The sequence below is a fragment of the Alosa alosa genome, chromosome 23 (assembly GCF_017589495.1).
Source record: "Alosa alosa isolate M-15738 ecotype Scorff River chromosome 23, AALO_Geno_1.1, whole genome shotgun sequence".
Lineage (NCBI taxonomy): Eukaryota > Metazoa > Chordata > Actinopteri > Clupeiformes > Clupeidae > Alosa > Alosa alosa.
In genome coordinates, this window is record NC_063211.1 from 10,599,550 (window position 1) to 10,621,140 (window position 21,591).

Sequence of the window (21,591 nt, forward strand, 5' to 3'; positions counted from 1 at the left end):
CAAGCATTACATGTGTAGCTGCTGTCTGTGTGTGCTTCCCATGCCTCCCGCAGGGCCTGTTTAACAGCCGGCTTCTGCTGGAGCATGATCTTTCTTTATTATCATCATCTCCTCAGACCAGCTCCACCAGGGCTATATTATCAACCATGCTCATAGACTGCTACCGTTTGGGTTTGACTCAGATTATCCTGATGAGAGAAAACAAGTACAGACATGTTTTAAAGGTTGGCCCAGGATGTGAGAGTCCATTTGGAAGCCCAAATGAGCCAGCAGAACAGGTTCCCTTGATTAATTAAATACAAACAGTAAAGTTCATTGTTCCCTCGGCAGCCAGACTATATACAAATATACAAGGGAAGGCAGTTGTTCATCTGCTTCTTTTGGCTTGGGGAAAGCAACTGAGAGGGCGTATGAAATCTTTAGTTTGGACCCCCCATCGCCTCAAAGTTTCGTTAGATATGTTAATTATTCTTTGTTGATTTCTCAGTTAATTTGCCACACTGTTTATAACGTCTCTGTTATTTCACAATGCCCCCCCTTCCTCCCATTCTCTCTTATGCATCACAAACATCCCAACATGCTTCATTTGTAAGATATAATTAGACTTAGTGGGGGTTTGGATCTTATTAGATGCATTCAGACATCGCAAGAAAGAATTAAAACTTTGTATTCATCAAATGGATTTCAATCACTATGTCACTTGAGTCTAACCATAAAATGCTGTGATATTATGCACTTTGAAAAGAATTTGACAAAAAAATATTTGTGTTATTGTGGAATCATCAATGAAACCACACAGGTTGTTGAATCTAGCGCATTAATGTTTGTGGCAAATGAATGTTTAGCAGAGAGACTAACTGTAGCAGCCATTGTCATTTGAAACCATTTGATGAATATATTTCAGAGTTTGCCTCAAAGCATTCAGAGCAATTTCAGCTTAGGTGGTAGTGGAGAAAAGAGTGATGAATGAATATATTGTCAGTACACTGACAGAGTGACACTGTCTGCAAAGATGCCATTATATTATATTATCACTGTTGGGCAAGTTTCTCAAGAAGAGTAATAGGTGTCCTTTTATTTATTACTTTTTATGTTGCTTATTATTAGGTATCAAAAGTAATTACCCCAGACGTATAAAATGATATAATATAAATTAATATAACATGATATATATAATATAATATAATATAATATAATATAATATAATATTACTAGGGAAATTATATTAAGAATATCACTGCTGAGCTTCAACCTGTCTTTTCCATGTATTATTAATGAAATGATGAAGCAGCTGTGAGGAATTGGGGAAAAGAGTTGGAGGGTTGTGATAATGTTTTATGTCAGGGGAACATTACACACTGTAATGTTTAATGTCAGGAGAAATGTGCATTGCGGAGCAGAGAGGGAGAGAGAGAGAGAGAGGGAGAGAGAGAGAGAGAGAGGGAGAGAGAGAGAGAGAGAGAGAGAGAGAGAGAGAGAGAGAGAGAATGCATGTGATGGCTGCTGCAGGCTAAATGCTCATTTTGGACTCTGGGTGGCGATTCCTTGGGCAAAGGAGCGACTACTCTAATGGCTAATGAGACTAGAGCCTCAGCCAGGCTGCCAGCTCATCGGGAGGATGACTTTGTGCCATGTCCCTGCAGTCACTGATGAAGCACCAGCAGCAGACACAAAAGCACAAAAACAGCACTCTTCCACAACAAAGGAAAGCACTTTACACCAGACTCCTCAGCGGAAGTAATGAATAATGCTGAGCTGTGTAAAACATCACCTACGTGCACAGCCAATGAGGCTACCTCATGCATCAATTGTGGCCTGTTCCACACACACACACACACACACACACACACACTCACACACACACACACACACACACATACACACACACACACACACATGCATGCACGCATGCACACGCACACACACACACACACACACACACACACACACACACACACACACACACAAACTCACACACACACACACACACACACACACACACACACACACAGGGTTCATATGTAGAGAGCAGCACAGAGATAACAGCTGGGCCACTCCCCATGGCTGTCTGACAGTGTGGTGTGCCAGGAAATTACCCCCAGAGCGGACTCCACTGAGGACACCAAAATCTCACACTGAGGCAGTGAAATGCATGCTGGGACACGAGCACTACTGTCACTATGAGGGCCACAGTTTCGTCATCACACCATTCCAAAAATGAATATGTCTAACACACACACTGTGGGCCAAGAGCAATGTTATTTATGTGAAGTGATGCAATACAGTCAACAATATGTTCTCAATACAAACTGGTTGCATTATACAGCAGAACCTTTACTCACTACTGACACATAGGAAATTCCCAGACCTCCTGCCGGTGATGGTGTTAGCCCATGTCATACACTGGTGTGCTTCTGTTGGAGAGAAGCTGTTTGAGAGAAGCTCATAGTTCAGCTCAGACTAAGTCAGGGGTGTCAAACTCATATTAGGTAGTGTGCCGGATTTCTTGAAGACCTCGAGGGGGCCGTTATTGTCAAGGTCATTATCATTTTTTTTCTGCATGGATATCAGAGTGTTACTGGTATCACTTATCAGCAAACAAGTACAAATAATGTACTGCTGTCATGTACTGCTCTTTCTCTCTTGAAATGCTCTACATCTATGTTAGTTGTTCCATTTCTTCCTTCCTGAGGATGGTTTGTACTGTAGTACTAGGTTTAATCAATTTATCATATCATAGAGATAATGCTTATTACACATTGTGGAAGGGCTGTATGAAAACTGCTGGCGGGCCTGATCTGGCCCCTGGGCCTTGTGTTTGACACCCCTGGACTAAGTGATCAGGCAGGAGTCTGCATATTGATGGGATCATCCTTAATCTGGTAAACCGCTGTTATGAACCCAGGATCAAATGAATCCTTGAGTCTGAATCCATCATGACAGGTCATAATTGACATAAACCACAAGGTTCTCAATCCTGCTCCAATAGGGACCCCTGACTCAACTGTGTGTTCTCCACCCGTCTCAATTCATAGGGACCCCAACTCAACTGTGTGTTCTCCACCCGTCTCAATCCTGCTCCAATAGGGATCTCAACTCAACTGTGTGTTCTCCACCCGTCTCAATCCTGCTCCAATAGGGATCTCAACTCAACTGTGTGTTCTCCACCCGTCTCAATTCATAGGGACCCCAACTCAACTGTGTGTTCTCCACCCGTCTCAATCCTGCTCCAATAGGGATCTCAACTCAACTGTGTGTTCTCCATCCGTCTCAATCCTGCTCCAATAGGGATCTCAACTCAACTGTGTGTTCTCCACCCGTCTCAATTCATAGGGACCCCAACTCAACTGTGTGTTCTCCACCCGTCTCAATTCATAGGGACCCCAACTCAACTGTGTGTTCTCCACCCGTCTCAATCCTGCTCCAATAGGGACTCCAACTCAACTGTGTGTTCTCCATCCGTCTCAATCCTGCTCCAATAGGGATCTCAACTCAACTGTGTGTTCTCCATCCGTCTCAATCCTGCTCCAATAGGGATCTCAACTCAACTGTGTGTTCTCCATCCGTCTCAATTCCATAGGGACCCCAACTCAACTGTGTGTTCTCCACCATAGGGACCCCAACTCAACAATTCATAGGGACCCCAACTCAACTGTGTGTTCTCCACCCGTCTCAATTCATAGGGACCCCAACTCAACTGTGTGTTCTCCACCCATCTCAATCCTGCTCCAATAGGGACTCCAACTCAACTGTGTGTTCTCCATCCGTCTTTCCTTGCCTTGTCTGCACACCTCACTGAATTCATCAGTGCCACTATCGACCAGCTGAACACACCAGATTCAGCTAATCAAATTAGTTTTAATCACACAGGCTTCAATCAGGTGTGCTTGGAGCACAGAGGGTACGGTGCCTGAAAAGGACACAACACTTCAGCAACACATGGGGCCTTCATGTTATTGCTCCACTTTATGATGGAGAACCTTTTTTTGTAATCATACACAGTACAACCTCGTAACACACTCTCAAGAGCATGCTACGCTACATTTCTATCCATAAAACAGATCAGGTTAAAATCCCTGAGGATTTTCAACAATGTATAGCCTCCTATACGTACTATTAGTCTTTAACAGTAAAGAACAACCCAAACATCTGCCAGATGATTTAAGAGGTCAGTACCTTGGACACTGATATTTAGCCTGTGCTGCAGTGATGTGATAGCTGACCCCTTTTTGAAGGAGAGAGAAAGAAACAATCGATGTTGTGTTTATGAAACATTAAAAAGGCATCAGAGGCTGCATCCTTGGGAGTCGTGATAAATTGCCAAGAAAGGGGACACGGAGAGAGGCCTGACAGTGAGTAATATGGGACCCTGGTGCGGTGGATGAGACATTAGCCTGTAATAGATGCTTATGAGTCTGCATCCATCTCTGAACCTAAGGAGAACCCAAGAAGTTGATAGCTTATGAAAACATGCTGTACCAAAGTCAAGCCAAAAACACAACAGATAGTGACTGATTCGTCATTGTGTCTGCATGGCCTAGATCTGGTCCAACTCTGATGGCAAATCTAGAATGAGCATTTGTCTAATGACAGATTTCTGACTGATGATAGGCTAGTGTGCACATTAAATCAGCTTCTTGGGAAATGTTTGCAATTGCTAACTCTTTGGGCCCAACTGTTTGTCTAGTTGCTGTAGTTATGTCAAAGAGGTAAACATTAATTGGCTAAAAATACAGAAAAGACTCCATATACAAAGTAGTCATGGTGACCACATACACTAAATGTTACTGGCATTAGTATTTACAACTGTGTGTGGGGGCTTTGTTATAAGGTCTATTTATTATTAATATTCCAGTTGTTTTGGTAGACAACAAAATTCTGTTTTAATAAGGACCCTCGGATATTTTGACAAAACTGGGACAATGTCTAGTATATATTAAATTGTTTTCCAAAGTGATGTGAGTATAAATATGTTATTTCCTCCCCCAACTCTGACCTAAAAAGCCTAAAAACTTGCAATATTGTACATTTATTTTTCTGAGGATCCTCTTGTACGGTAAATTCCAAGAAGGTTCCTTGGTGTATTATGTAGTAGGCCTACTTGAGGATTGACAATTTATTGCCACCCATTCTGGGCAGTGAATAATGCAATAAATATGTTTATTAGAAATATTGCACAGCTGAACATGCTTTGACAGACTCCCTTCAAGCTTCGTATATTAGATTTCTTTGATGTTTCAGGGGAAAATGGGGAAAGGACAAATTGTCTTTGTGTCTGTTAATTGGCTTTCCTGTCTAGTCTTTCAATACTGGAGGGAGCCCTCCTTCAGTTGTTTGACTTGTTTACCTCCAGTACAGGATCTGTGCCCTGAGGCTGGTGGATTGTCTTGGTTGCATATCATTTCCCACCACTGCCTCTGCATTTAACCCTTAAAGGTGTAGGTTTTTGAACGTTCTAAGTTCCGCAACAATTGAAGGTTCTAAAATTCTATGTTGAATTCAATGAACCCAGATATTCTTTAGAACGTTCATTTCTCAACATTCCTGTCACACCAGTGTGACGATACTCCTTTAAGGGTTAAAGGTGTAGGTTTTTGAACATTCTAAGTTCCACAACAATTGAAGGTTCTAAAATTCTATGTTGAATTCAATGAACCCAGATATTCTTTAGAACGTTCATTTCTCAACATTCCTGTCACACCGGTGTGACGGTACTCCTTTAAGGGTTAATGGTACAACCCTAAAATACATGGTAACAACGTTGCCCAAAACAGCACTAGCAAGAATATTGGCTCATGTATCATTTATTTGGAAAGAACACATTTAGAGATATCCCCAAGTTTACAGCTCAAGTTTACAGTTCATCCAATTGAGTTTGTGATGACCCAGTTCTTCAGTAATGACAGTGTGAAAAACTCTGAAACTTTTTTTCAATAACATTGCTATAACCATGTTATAAACATAACATCTTACCTTTTCATGTCCTTTAGTACCCAGTGATTTCATGTTACCATTTATATATTATTACTTCCATGACTGACTGTCAATCATATAACATTATGACAATATTACTCAAACATATAAACTATCCAATAAATGAACGGTGGTCATAACCAATATGTGATGTGGATGCAAATTTATACAGAAAACAGGCTTGTTCCTCTCTTCACCATTGTTCTGATGGGTTGATGGTGGAGCAAAATGTGACTACACTGCAACCACTGACAAGGATAATCCTTGGATTTGCTTTCTATGAATAAACTGTTCTACGGCAGTCAGAGTATGCCATATTTTTATGCAAAGGCAAGAAGATACTTTGTAATTATGCAAGCTCAAAACTTTGGTACAATTATACCATGGAATGTTATCTTCCACAGACTCAAACACATGGGCCACTGTTTGCCACTCAAAATCTTCAGTTTCTTAGTGTCACTGTTTTCTTAGAAATGTAGAGTCCTTAACAACCTTATAGGGAAAAAACAGTTTTAGAATTACTTCCACCACATCAAAGCAGTTTGTCAGGCACAGCGCAAATATTGTATGCAACATATGCCCTTCAAAGTCCCTATTACTTCAAAGCGATTCTATATGTTACAGTGCAAGGAAATTATTCCAATAGATTCCCATTTGAGAGAAAATACATTTGTATAGTGGCAAGAGATAAGTGTGAATTGACATGACTGTGACTTGTTCTGGACTTTTGCAAGTTCTTGTTCTATTGAAGAAGCACTGTGAGTATTAAACACTAAGCCCCAAGAGGCTGTGGTTTACAGTGACAGAAAACAGCCAAGGGCCTTTTTAGATACAATACCCTCTATTGAGCCAGGCCAAGACAAGGCGATATTTGAGTATAGAGGTGATAATGGCTGAGGCTTCATGTCGCCAGAATAAAAAAAAATGACTAATAGCCCCTAAAAGCCCCTCTGTGTTGTCCTAAATCCCGCTAACAATGGAGCCTCGATGTTATAGGACAGTTCCGGTTTAAGAACAACCTGGGTCTATTTGTGGACGATAATGAGTATACTGTTCATTGGGGACCAAAATAATGTTAATCAGTGCAGTTCTGAGTAAGGCCGGAATGTGTATTTACAGCTGCATATAGCATACTTTGGGGGCATTTTTGCGACGTCGAAATAAATCGCTCTACCAAGTCATTAACTAGGCTCAAAATATGTGCTACTAAGGGTCTCTGCAGACAAACTGAAGTATTTTTACGTGTAAAGAAAGAGTATAAAAAAGGACTCTCTCTCTCTCTCTTCTTCCAAGCACCATGGTTGTTTTGTTTCTTTTGTAATACATATAGGTCATGGCCGTTTGATTTTCTTTTGGTAAGACAAGACATTAGCCTGGATACCAGCCGAACTTAGTCCTGTCCCTAAAACATTTGAGGTCAGAAACACCTGTTTGAGGGATTTGCGACAGCCTTTCTGTATAACATGTTTGTAGCATATCAGTGTTCAATGGAATTATTTTTTAAAAAGGAGGGGATTTAGGCTATCATTTTTTTCCTAATAGCCTACCCTACTACGTATCTCTTAGATTTCACTAATGAGTGTTGTAGGAGATATTGACGGAACAATAACTTTTTCAAAAGACCAGAAAACAATGTTAAGGCATTTGTGGAGAAGAAGGATGGTTCGTGTTTTCTTCCTACAGTACATCTAAGGGTAAGCTATTTCGCTGCTCTGATTGGTTAGGTCTATCCAATTGAGTGCAGAGGCATTCCCCCCTGTATTGATTGAAACACGCCCCATAATTACATCCCAATGGAGCAGTATCAGACTCATATTCTGACTAGAATTTGAGTATGACGTCAGGCTAGCAAGACATAGTAATTAACTCTGTTTTGACACATACTATTCTTCATGTACGCAACACACAAAGACAAACAAACACACATCAGAAAAAAGCAAGTATTTCACAAGGAAAGAGTCCACCATAAAAATCCATTGGTAGATCATGTCTGTCAGGAACTATCTGACAGTGTTTGTGGATGAGAGAGAGTGAATGTGTGTGTGTGTGTGTGTGTGTGTGTGTGTGTGTGTGTGTAAGGGGTTCAAACAAGTAAGCCTGGAGAGTGATGGATGGTCAGTGCCCTTCTAAGGAAATGCTGCTTGACACAAGGGAATATCAAGGTCAGTATGTAATGACAAACAGTGGAAATCCAAAACTCTTAGTATCCATATCCATTACTTGTGCTGTATCCATATCCATTACTTGTGCATAGGTGCCTCTCCACCTGTGCCAATTCATATTTTACATCTTTGGAGAGCGAAGCGAATGCATTTATGTTTTATGCACGGCATGAATGTGTGATTGGAGGTGGAAAATTTAAAAGGTATCAAAGCTTAACATTTGTTGCTTGATTTAACTGCTGGAGAATCCACAGAGCTTCACTGGCTGCCTTTAGATAAAAACAACGCTTTGAAATCCTGTGAGCCCTCAAGGCTGGGGCAGGGGTGGTGACACCTCAACACACTAGACATTATAGGTCAAAGCAGCTTTACCCACAGAGACCCTGCTCAGACACCCCCAACACACACAAACACACTGTTATTTTAATCTGAATTGGAAAGCAACTGTCTGAGGCACAAAAAAACATGAGTAACTCGTAGTGGTAGTATTATGGGATGCCTCCCTGGCTTCACAGCAGGAAAATGAGATGGATACTGTGCTACATAAGTGGGGGCCAAAGGCGGTTCTTTCAGGAGAAATAGCAGTCAGCAGGGGACCATCACACTTCCAGGCATGTCACACACAAACCAACCTTGCAATGAAGGAAACAGCTCCAGACAAGAATCACCATGACTTACCAGTGCTGATAACGTGCTCTATGAATGAAATGTGGTTGAAAGGTTTAATGAATAGGCCGATGTGTCCAGTTATGAACACTTGACCTATGTATAGAAGGAGAGACTGTGTATTGGATATCATGGGTGGCTACCAACATAATAAAAAAATGGTCTGTCAGCAGATGATACATTTTATAAATATACTGTACATGGAACTGGAAACAAAATGGGATTCAAGTTGTAATAGCAAGGGAGTACCACTAAGATGTTACTACCTGGTGTTTTTGCCAGGAAATACTTGATATTTTGTTGTATTTAGGCACATGTTAAAGGGGTGGTTCAGGATTTTGGACATAGGACCTCATTTCCAAGTAAGCAAGTGTGATATTTATCAGTGGAGACCGTTTTCAACACGTTTCATCCAGTCCTTCTAATTGCAGAGTTTCGCAGGTGCTAGGCTAGAAGTCAACGGTATGTGCTAGCCTGCCACTAAAGACAGTCTTACCCACTCCAAAGTACACCCGAGGCAAATAAATTATAACGCCAGACTATCGATGTAAATGTCTGTATTGACAGGGTTATTTCTAACGTTATTCTATCCTTGCATTTCAACCATCACATTACATTTTGAGGGACTAGTTTTTAGCAGCGCGAATTATACTTGCTCGGTTAGTAGTACTGCTTGGGAAAAAAGTAAACAGTAAAGCGACTCCAATGGGGATACCTAGTAGTAGCCTTGGTAATATCAGTCCGCTGAGTTGCAAAATGACTACTAACAACTTTAGGGACCAAAGTATAACTATTGCAACGCGATGCAAGGGTAGTTGTATTTTTACACTATTCTATCAACACAGACATTTTACTGAATTTGCCTCAGGTGTACTTTGGAGTGGGTAAGATTGTCTGCACAAAAGCCTAGTGCGCTGAAAAGGTCTCTGAAAACTGATAAATATCACACTTGCTTACTTGGAAATAAGGTCTTATGTCCAAAATCCTGAACCACCCCTTTAAACTATACAGAGATTGACAGATAAGGTAATGTTACACCAGTGTTTCTCAAACTTTTACAGACCAAGGACCACAGTAGACCTACTTCAACAGTATTACACAATAGGCCTATTCACTGAACCACCTTGCTTATTGTCTTTGCACCTTCCTTATTGTGTCAGAGAATTCATATGATTTAAAGTGGCATAGCTTACATAGGCAGTGTTGCAGAACTGTTTGGATTTACATTTTGGTTCAGTATTGCAAAGAACTAATCTATATTATACTTTTATCACGTCTGCTCGCGGACCACTTGGGATAGCTTGTGGAACATCAGTCTCCAGACCACACTTTGGGATACACTGTGTTACACAAATGCAAAGCAAAACAATTACTTTGGGGGTAATCACAGTATCATTTAGCCAGGCATTTAGTCAGTGAGGCCTGATAAACCCAGACAAATGTGTTGTTGTGACAAAATGGTCTTGTGTGGAATCAAAAAGGCCTTGATCTGAAGTCATTTAATTTACAGGTACTGTAGGGCCCAACAGGTGAAACAGATCAGACAAACACCTGTTGGGAACACCTAACAACAACAAATCCTGAAATGCACTGCACTACACACTGCATGAAAATGTGACAATTGTGTGGCTAACAAGGTCTAAGTCAAGATGGACATGCAAACATGCTTGAATACACTGCTGTGCTCGGTGAGATCTATTTCTGAGCTGATAACTGTGTTTACTCAGATGGGCCCCGGTGGTTGCCTTCCCACAGCCTCCTCTCACGGCCTCCGAAATATATATCCTTTAGCACCGGCTCTTCTTTTGGTGAAGTTTAATCTGCGTAGGCGACATAAAAGCCCTCATTTTGCTGTTGAGGAAATACCAGGAAGGGGTCTCGGGGGGGAGAGAGGAGAGAGAGGAAGAGAGAGATAGAGAGGAAGAGGGAGGAGAGAGATAGAGAGGAAGAGGGAGATAGAGAGGAAGAGAGATAGAGAGGAAGAGGGAGAGAGAGGAAGAGAGAGATAGAGAGGAAGAGGGAGAAAGAGAGGAAGAGGAAGAGGGAGATAGAGGAAAGAGAGAGAGAGGAGAGGGAGAGAGGAAGAAGAGATAGAGAGGAAGAGGGAGATAGAGAGAGGAAGAGAGAGATAGAGAGGAAGAGGGAGGAAGAGGGAGATAGAGAGAGGAAGAGAGAGATAGAGAGGAAGAGGGGAGAAAGAGAGAGGAGAGAGAAGAGGGAGATAGAGAGGAAGAGGGAGAGAGAGAGAGGAAGAGAGAGAGAGAGAGGAAGAGGGAGAGAAGAGAGGAAGAGAGGAAGAGGAAGAGAGAGAAAGAGAGAGGGAAGAGGGAGATAGAGAGGAAGAGAGAGAGATAGAGAGGAAGAGAGGAAGGAAGAGGGAGATAGAGAGAGGAAGAGAGAGATAGAGAGGAAGAGGGAGAAAGGAAGAAAGAGATGAAGAGGAAGAGGGAGAAAGAGAGAGAAGAGAGAGGGAGAGAAGAGAGAGAGGAAGAGGGAGATAGAGAGGAAGAGAGAAGAGAGAGAGAGAGAGAGGAAGAGGGAGATGGAGAGAGGAAGAGAGAGATAGAGAGGAAGAGGGAGAAAGAGAGGAAGAGGAAGAGGGAGATAGAGAGGAAGAGAGAGGAGAGAGATAGAGAGGAAGAGGGAGATAGAGAGGAAGAGGGAGGGAGAGCCATTTGAGATGCACACTGTGATGAAGAGAAAAGGCTGAGCACATTAATCACCTGAATTGTTTTGGCAAGAGCTCAGCACATATGCACTTAACTACCCTAGCAGGCAGTAGACTATAGGGACCCGCTCTCTCTCAGCATGTGAAAATGTCCCTCAGTGCCGATAGAAGCAATTTAGCTGGCAGTTTTTCAAGCTAACAGCACTTGAAAGCTGTGAATTAAAGAGGAGACACTGGCTGTACACAAGATGCTGTTTTGGTCTTGTTTGTTGGTTGTTAAGGCCCACGATTTATACATTCATTTGTGGAGAGAAAATGTTCATTCATTGGTCAGGGACGTAGAAAATGGGAATTTAAACAGTCCTAGACCAAATCAAACTTCAATCAAGCTCTCAGGCCACTACACACAGGCCATTAACATGTCATCTCCTCGTCTTCAGGCTTAAGACACTCATCCATGAGCTTATGGCCTTCATCCATCACCAAGTATAGGTGTTTGTGTGTGTATGTTATCACGACTCATGATGGGGGCATGGGGTTTATGACCCTTTAAACCAAACATATCCATTTCCCCTAGATCTTCCCTTCTTTTTAGATGGATCAATAATAACTAAAAATGTAATGCCAGAGGAATTACAATAGTGGATGGAAAGCTGCTGGCTTAATGTTGGTGGGGAGATTCCTAAAAAAATAAGATAAAAAAAATAAACATTGAATCACTTAATCTTTGAGTTCATACAAACCCTCGTAGCAAAAAACCTTGTGTGTCAAGGCGTTCTTGAGATATAACACTCAAGGTGTTTTTGACCTTGACATTTGACCTTTGACCTCCAACATCAACTCACTTCATCTTTGAGTCCATACAAACACTTGTACCAAATTTGAAGCATATGCGTCAAGCCGTTCTGGAGATATAACGTGCAAAGCACACACGGGAAACACTAGTTGTATAGACGTGTAGATGTGTAGTTTTAGGGAGCACCAGATTGTATGCATTAGAAGCTGAGATAGTTGAATTCACAGGTGACACCTGTGGCAGTGTTCTGATTAGCCCGGGAACTACTCTGGGATCTTAACAAGCGCAGCTGCCTTTAGGCCATTATGACATCACAGCCTTTGAAGTCTATGGGGGTAAAATTAGCTTTTTAACATTTCTAATCCCCTATTTCTCAAAAATTATAAACTTAATAAATAATAACTCTCTTGCCCCACTCCAGACCTTCAGAACGGTTATTTCAACATGTCTGTACGTTAAGCTGTTAGAGTCGCATTAATTCTTGAAAAGGTAAAAAGAAAAAAAGGTTATAATAATAACTAGAAAAGCATTTCCTGAAGGAAATACAGTGCATGAAAATGCAAAAAATATGATGTAAAATATCATACAGAGTAAAACAAACCATATTGGTTGCTAGGTAGATGAGGTTTAATATAGTTAGAATGACTGAACAGTTAAATAGGTGGATAGTTTAATTATTTGCTAGGTAGATGAGGTTTAATATAGTTGGAATGACTGAACAGTTAAATAGGTGGATAGTTTAAATGGTTAAATTATTTGCTAGGTAGATGAGGTTTAATATAGGTGGATAGTTCAAATGGTAAAATTGTTTGCTAGGTAGATGAGGTTTAATATTAACGTTTTTCATGTGACGTATTCTAGGTTCTATAGCTTTGTTTACATCCAGCTGGTAAGCAAGGGACAAGTTGAACCCATTGAACATCGTTGTCTGCAGCTGCCTCTCAGTAGGCTACATCTCTGTATTTCAGCAATGTCAACATTTCAGGCATCAATAAAGGTGATGATGAAACGTTATCCCATTGTTACTTAGTTTTTAGGTTTTTTTTGGGGGGGGGGTGGTTACGAAAAATCCCCCAAAACAATCGGTTTTATCTAGCTCAAGTTGCTGCAGCCAGGAGCTAAAGGAGCCAGGCAGCTACAGCGCTACACTCTGGGGGCATGTTCGTGAGCCCCCATGTTCATGGCCCCAGAGTGTAGCGCTGTAGCTGCCTGGCTGCCTTAACTGCTGGCTGCAGCTACTCGAGCTAAGTAAAACCGATTGTTGTCGGGGTTTTTTTGTACCACAGCAGCCTATTTGATGTCGTGACCTCGGGAAACGGACATCTATGTGAAAAATCACGCTCATCCTTGCTCGCTTTGCAGTGAACAGTAATCCAGCACAACTGAAAAGCTGCTCACAGGCAGCTGAGGCAGGCAGGCCCATGTTAAATTTCAGAGAGAAACTGAAACTGTTGGAAAGGAGTTCAGCAGATCCAAGGGCGTCGGACTTGGGGGAAAGTGGGACTGATTATAGGGCCCCAATGGAGGATAGGGCCCTTTAAAAGGAATATATTTTATTTTACCTGAATATTTTCATTTACAAATTAAATGTCAAAATGAATGTCAGATGAAATGTAAAGTCTGACTGACTGACTTCTGTATACAAAAAATAGTGAAAAAGACTGTCTAAGCAGGGGTGTCAAACATACGTCAGGCCCAGGATCAGATCAGGCCCCGCCAGCAGGTTTTATACGGCCCCCAGATGTTTTGGGTAGGAAGGGAAAATTAGAAAAAAGATATTCACATCCAGTTGTCTGCAACAATGTGTAATAAGCAATATCTCTATAATATAATGAATTGATTAAACCTAGCACTACAAACCATCCTCAGGAAGGAAGAAGCAGAAAAGCTAATATGGAAGTAGGGCATTTCAAGAGAGAAAATGCAGTAGGCTATATGACAGCAGTTCATTATTTGTACTTGTTTGTGATATCATCAAATAACACTCTGATACCAATGTAGAAAAATGATAATGACCATGACAATGACGGCCCGCCTCACGAGGTCTCATTCCAACAAATCCGGCCCATTAGGCCTACTTAATATGTGTTTGATACCCCTGGTCTAAGGTCACTCACACTCTCCCTTGCTAAAGTGCAAAATGGTTTAGTCCGCCTGCACAACGATTCATAAGGTATCTCATTTCGTTTAGTTGAGCATCGCTAGTAGTGGGCTGCTATTGTTGTGCTACTGGCAATGTCTTTTTCTCCAAGAAAACCAAGTTGGGTTACAACTTGGTTTTCATGCACTGTAATAATAATAATAATAATAATAATAATAAGCCTAGGAAGAACAGTACAGTGCATTTTCATGCACTGTAATAAGAAGAAGCCAGGAGATTTCAAGATAGTGGATTCCATCCACTCTAATGAGAGCTTTTGAGGCAGTGCATCCAAGGGGACGCAGGCGTGAGACGGCTGTCTCCCTCACTTGTCGTTTCTTCTCTCTCATCCATTTCTTTTGTCTGGCAATCTTTTGGAGGACGCCCTCACAAACAGGGTTCTGGTGGGAGACCTGCTTGAGCATGTGTGAATTATTCTACAACTCCAGCACAGTCTGATAACAAGTCACGATAGGCCATTCAAAAAAATCTAAATTAGTCCACTAATAGCTACAATACCTCAGAGTTGGAAGTCTTCAGGTGATAATTTGGAGTTTGTTGTACTCAAAACTGGGCTGGAGGCGAGGGCTCCTCAGGTACCTCTCATTCGTCAGCTTCAGTAATGACTACCTCAGTCTCTTTTCTACTTCCATTCCGTTTTTACCCAATGACTTCAAATAAATGCAAATGCACAATCAGTCAAGGTGGGCCACTCTGTCCATTTTAGTAGCCTCCATAATGTCTGTGCCATGAAATAACAGACAATTGAAAAGATACAGATTGTGTTTAAGAGTTAGGGGATGAGAAATTTTAGGCCAGTGGTCCCCAAACTTTTTCTTCTGAGGGCCAGCTCATTATGCCTGGCACTAAGAGAGGGCCAGAGACTCAGAGTATATCAGTAACCATAAATAGCTTAGTGCTGTGAACAACAACAATCTACCTTAGTTGAATATTCCATTACATTTAATCATAGGCTACTGCAATTTAATACCATTGTTAGCTGTGTTTATATTGCCATCATGCCATGTAAAATGTAGCTCAAATTAAATGAAATGAAATGAATACTAATAAAAAGACTTTAGCATTCCCAAAAGTATTAGCAGGGAGTCCCAAAAGTATATCTTATTTAAAATGAACTCTGAACTCTGTGTCTTTGCATACACAGCTCAAGTTGTGAACAAGCAATATCCTACAAATAATTTAAAGTTCTCAAACTATGAGAATTTTATGAAGTGCTGGCAAAAACATCTGGAATGACCACCATTCTAACTTTCACTCACCTGAACTTTGTGAATTGTGAATTTGGATGAACATTTGACCGAGTGAATAAAAAATAGAAATAGTTATCCCAGGAAGTCCCAGAAATATGACTTGAATAGAAGTTAGTTAGTTATTAACAATGAATTGATAAACTTTTAGAATACTTTGAGCCCTGATGCAGTCAGCATAGGCCTCTTTACATTGTTTGTAGGCCTACATTTCATTCCGTTTTCGATGGTAAACGCGAAACAGCGCCAAGACAATTACCAGTGGACAAAAAGAGTATTACACGTGTACTGTTAAGACCCGCCATAGAGAATGAATGGGGGAAATTACGGATGTTATAGTTTGACGATGTCGTACTCCCCTGCGGGCCAGATGCTATATACCACAGGCATGTTTTAGGGCCACCCAAAATGAGGTGGCGGGCCGTAGTTTGGGGACCACTGTTTTAGGCGGTTGTAATTTCTCATTTAGAAACCGTTACATCATTATTCTCATTACCCCCAAGTAAAACCTCCGTTGATCACATCTGCTGTCTCAGTCTGGGGTTATTTTTCAGCTGTGGACGACGGTGATAATTATCTTAACTGCAGAGTGCTGCAAAGTAATCTGGGTGCTTGTGTACCCCGGGGTCACTTAAATAGAAAGGAGAGCCTGTTCACTTTAAACACAAAAAAACATAATTATATCCAAAGAAAATGGGAGTCAACAGCTTCTTTCTCATATGGCAAAGGTCATGTGAGCTTGCAGCAAATAATGAAATGGTTATCTCATGACAGACAGCAACAGAATTGCTACTCAAAGCAGATAATGTTTCTCTAGGAGTGCTTAAAGTTGGAGAATATAAATCCAGTCATAGAGGGAAAAGCACAGTGGAAGCAAGTGGAAGATAAGCTATAATACTACCATGATTTTAAAAACATTATCCTGATATTTAAGGTTGATGTTCACTCGATGTAAAACTAGAGGAAAAAACTGCTTGTAATTCCTTGCCAACCTCAGACTTCATTCCTCTGTCTCATACGCTCAGCTTACTTGTTGACGTGTCATTTTCTCAGCAGGCCTGTCTGATGGATTGCCTGTCTACCTGCCACCAGGCTGTCCACGCCTGTCTGTCTTTCTGCTCATTTCCTAGCACCAGTCAGTCATAATTGCTGTCGCTGCACTCGTCTGTGATAGTTGTGTGTCTGCCAGTTTGTTTTCCTGCCAGAGCTGTCTATATCCGCCTCTTTGTCCTGCTACCTGTCTGATTGCATATTGTATACTGTGTATGCGTGTGAGAGAGTTCAGTTTGGGCATGCAAGAGTGGCCGTAAAACTTAAAAGGCAGAAGTGAACAGCAGGGGTGAAAAGAATTACTGAGGACTAAAAAGAGAGCAGTGGCCTTATTCCTTGAAAGGTGACTTGATGTTTGCCAGGTCATACATGGGATTACTGTATGCAGTCCTCTATCGTGTGAATGCACGCAGTTCACAATACAGGCCTGCATGCATTCAGCTCAATGGAAATAAAATGCACTTCATGTGGGCATACTATTGTCTGGGCCATGGGCCATGGGCCAGGGCTGGAGGTGTTCCTGGTTCTGTTGTCCGGAAATGTGCCTGATGAACCCAGAAATAGATGTAAAAGAGTAGTGAATGTAAGATGCCCTAAAGCCCTTATTTACAGTTGGGATTGAATAGGAAATGTGCCTTTGTGTGAGTCTGTGTGTCAATTGAACCTGGCATGGTATGCAATGAAATAACATAATTGCCATACAGACAGGCATATATGAATAAAGCTGCCTTCAAATGTCATAGAAACAACAAAAAATATCCAGATTGCGCAAAAATCCAAATGCAGAAAAACAATATAGGCCCCAGTTGCTGTTGCTGGGTAGAATTGGGAGGCAGATTACATATTACAGGCCTTGTGAAGATAAGTTACTGTTGTGAAGGATGACACAGGGACATACAAACAGATGATGTGATCCTCCGCCGCCAGCCCATTTTCAGGCTCTCCCACTGCATGTTTAAATACTGAATAATTTAAGCATTGTTCCAAAAAATAAATAAATAATAAAAATAGGAAATTAACACTTGCTAACTAATTCCTTTGAGCTCTGTGAGCCAAAACAGCTTCGTCCTGTCTTTGTCGGGCCATTAATACACTCTCCTGACGAGCAATTACCGAGAGCCAGGCCAGCCTCTGCTACCCACATGCTAATCTTATTAGCGGTCGCTGAATGGCTCTCTTAATGGCAGGGCCTGATAATTAAAAACCTCGGCACCAGCGCAGCGCTGACCAGTGGATAAACAATGGGATGACATTGAACAAGAGAAAGAGTGGACATTATTTCCTCTAGAGGTGGGTGAGAGGGGTCAACAAAGTTCAGCACATCAAATTACCTGTTGTCGTGCTTTGCGAGCATGATTGTTGGTAGTCATGGCAACCACTGCTCCTAATTTGTTATGTATGAGAACAGAGAACCTTATTTTTTTAGATGGTTATAAAATAAGTTGTTAGCCACTAAAACAGGTGAAGTTGGAATTAAAGAAGCCTGCTTCTAAATTGAGGGCCTATTTTTATATATTAAGTACTGATCTCTCTCTCTCTCTTTCTCTCTAATAAACTAATTGAGGATCAATTTATATACATTCAGGGGGTGTTGCATAGACACAGAGGAAATCTATGTTTCTGAAATGTACCAGTGCATTTTATGAATTTTGTGAGGACTTTTTGTTTGACTGTTGCTGGTTGTTGCAGAGGAGCTTTGGGGGAGTCTCAGTTTCAGCCCTCAGGAGAGCGTTGCGTGAGAAAACACTTAAAGCTTAAAGTTTCCCAGCTCAGATTTCTCATGACTGAGTACGTCTGGTTTTGGGAGAGACACAAGCGAGTGGGAGTTAAAGAGCTTATTTGTTGTTAAAGTAATACTTGACATTTCTGCTGCAATTTACTCGGCAGAGACGAAACAAGAAGATGGCAGATTCTACTGACCTTCATCCTGCTTGTGAAGGAGAGCGATGATTCTCCTTTTATGCTCATATGCACTGTGTTATTTTCAGTGTGATAGACTCTGCCTTTGGGTTCCAGGCAAATTAGATCTACCTTAAAAATGCTACCTGTCCCATTTCGCTGCAGAGCCATAATGAATGCAATAAAGGATTACTATCACACTTGAATTTCATCAGCTCTCTCGGCCCTCATAATAAATGGATCCAGGGACAGCGAATACCAGTCATTTGTCTGGAAGTAATCGAGAGAGAGAGAACAGGGAAAGGGAGATATGGCACCTACAGAAACAAATAGTACTTACAGAAGTCAGCTGCTATGAAGACAAATGAGGTGTGATCTAAGGGCCCTCTTTAGCATATTCAGTCCTGGCTCTGAATGGCACTTCTTCCTCCAAGACTTCTATTTTGTCTCTCTCTGTTTCCTCACAGTCACAATCACTTATGCAAGCTGAGTTACATACGGTAACGTATTCAGCTGTTCAACAAAATATATTGTTATTTTTTGTTGTTGTTGTTGTTTATAAATTAGTTAATCATTTTAATGGGCTCTCTTGAGCTCCTGTGTTGTTGTGGCTCCTCTAGCAGTTAAAATACTTTATTATATCCTAAGTGAATCACTTAGATAATGTCAATACAGTGGCTGTTCCCACAAGGATTTGCAATCCCCATGACTAATTTACTTAACGCATAGAGAACAAGTTTTATTCAAAGCAATATGATTGCATCAGTGAGGATCAATTATGAGCCAAATTGCTTCGCTATATACCTATTAAATGCAAAAACAATCGCTATGAGTGTTTTGATTCACAAATTTCATGAGATTTCAAGCACTTCAGTTTGCTTCAGTCAATGAAGCCCTCAGCAAGTTCTCTAGAAACGAACAAACTGAAAAAAGAAAAAGCTGTTTGACAACGTCTGACGCACAGAGCCTGGAGCTAGGACCCCATCGCCATGGGATACCAGCGGCGGCATGGGGAGGCGAGAGAGAGAGAGAGAGCGTTTGGACGTGGGCTTCCAGGCCTGTGATCTGTCATTCCCACAGATTAACACACCCAGCTGGACCTCTGTCTGCTCAGAGGAGGTCTGCGGGCACTTTTATGGTAAAGACCCCTCCATCTTACACACACACACATACACACACACATACGCACACACACACACACACACACACACACACACACACATACACACCACAACTGCCCCCCCCACACACACACAAACACATACACACACTCACACACACACACACACCACAACTGCCAAGGTGTCTATGGCCAGCAGCCAGCCACACACAGACCCACATAAGATACCTACTTAAAACTGCATAGGATTAGCTCTGAAATCAGATTCTTTTGAAGGCTGAGTGATCTTTATGTAACATGCACCCTAAAATATAGCTAAGACAAATGCATTACTTTCCCATGGCAGTGGTTGGCTAAATGCAAGAGAGGGACACTGGATATTACCTGTGCAGGAGAGGTGCATGATAGAGTACAGTAAACCAGTGTTTTTTCACCATGTTTATTCACCACAAAAACAAACATTTGTACAAATATTATGCAACAATGTTGTACAAAAGAAAGACAGAAAGGCCTCCGAGAGGTCAAGATGTTAACTGGCCACTGTAGACTACTGTCACAATTCCATTCCCTTCCCTGGTGTGGCGTATACGGGACTCGAGCTGTGCTGCTTATCCCGTCAGCAGCGCTTCAGCACCCTGGACAGCAACCAAATACCTCATGGCTTTCTGCACCAGTGCTTTGAGATGCCTCAGCAGCCACAGATTGGCCCAGGGGCAAAGTCTCTCTCTCTCTCTCTCTCTCTCTCTCTCTCTCTCGCTCTCTCTCTCTCTGTCTCTCTCTATGTCTCTCCACCTCATTCCATCTATATCTCTCTGACATATTCATAATTCATTTCTCTGTTTCTTTCTCTGTCCTAACTTTACCATCTCTCTCTTTCTCTTACCTGGGTCATTCCCCATCTCTCTCTCCCACTCGCTTCCTGTCAGGCTCTTCACTGTCCTGTTGCAATGAAGGCAAATTGCCCCGAAATAAATACTTAAAAAAACCTTCATCAGTGTCCTACAAGTGTTCTCCAGTGTGCAGGGTCTCCCCTTTCGACAGCCTTTACTTTACTCCCATTCATTTTGTTATCCTTTGCTGACCTGCCTTAAAGCAGTGACCTTACTTCACTCACATTAGATGGCTCCCAAAAAGCCATACAAATCTAGCCTAGAAATCTAGACGCACCCTAGCGGCAGCAAGTTACATTTGCTGCCAGGGCTAGTCTAGCAACTCTCCGTTGGCTTGTGAGCTGGAAAAATTAAACTTCTATCAGGCCAATCAAATCGTGTATAGAGACGTTAGGCGGGCTTAACATAATGATTGATGGCAGAGTTGCAACGGTTTGGTTTGAATTCCCTGCTACTTGAAAACAAAGAAGATGGATGTTGCTTTTGGCGAACAGCGTGACACGAGTTAGGCTTTTTTTAAGCTGGCAAAAGTTTGAACTAGCCAACTAGCTCCGCTGGTGGGAAAACGCATAGACTCATAGCGCTGTCCTATTGCGTGCAGAGGGAATTTGAAAGACAACCGATTATCCCGCCCCTCGAACTGAGCACTGCGAATGGTGAGTGCCCAGACCCTACATTTTAATGTGGGTCTGGCTCGCCAGGCTAATACAAATCTATAATTTGTAAAAAATTTATACAATCTAAATTTAAGCCCCACATAATCTTATTCATCTTCCACTGATGCACTTTTCTTAATCTTCCAATCTCAATTTATTCTCCTTGGGTACACTTAGTCTAGCAGGTCACTCAGCTTTGATAGTCGTCCGACTCCTCTTTGAAAACTCCCTGTAAATTTACCCAGGGTTGATAGCTGAGATAGATTCTCTTATATGATGTCTGTCTGAAGCTAACTATCTAAT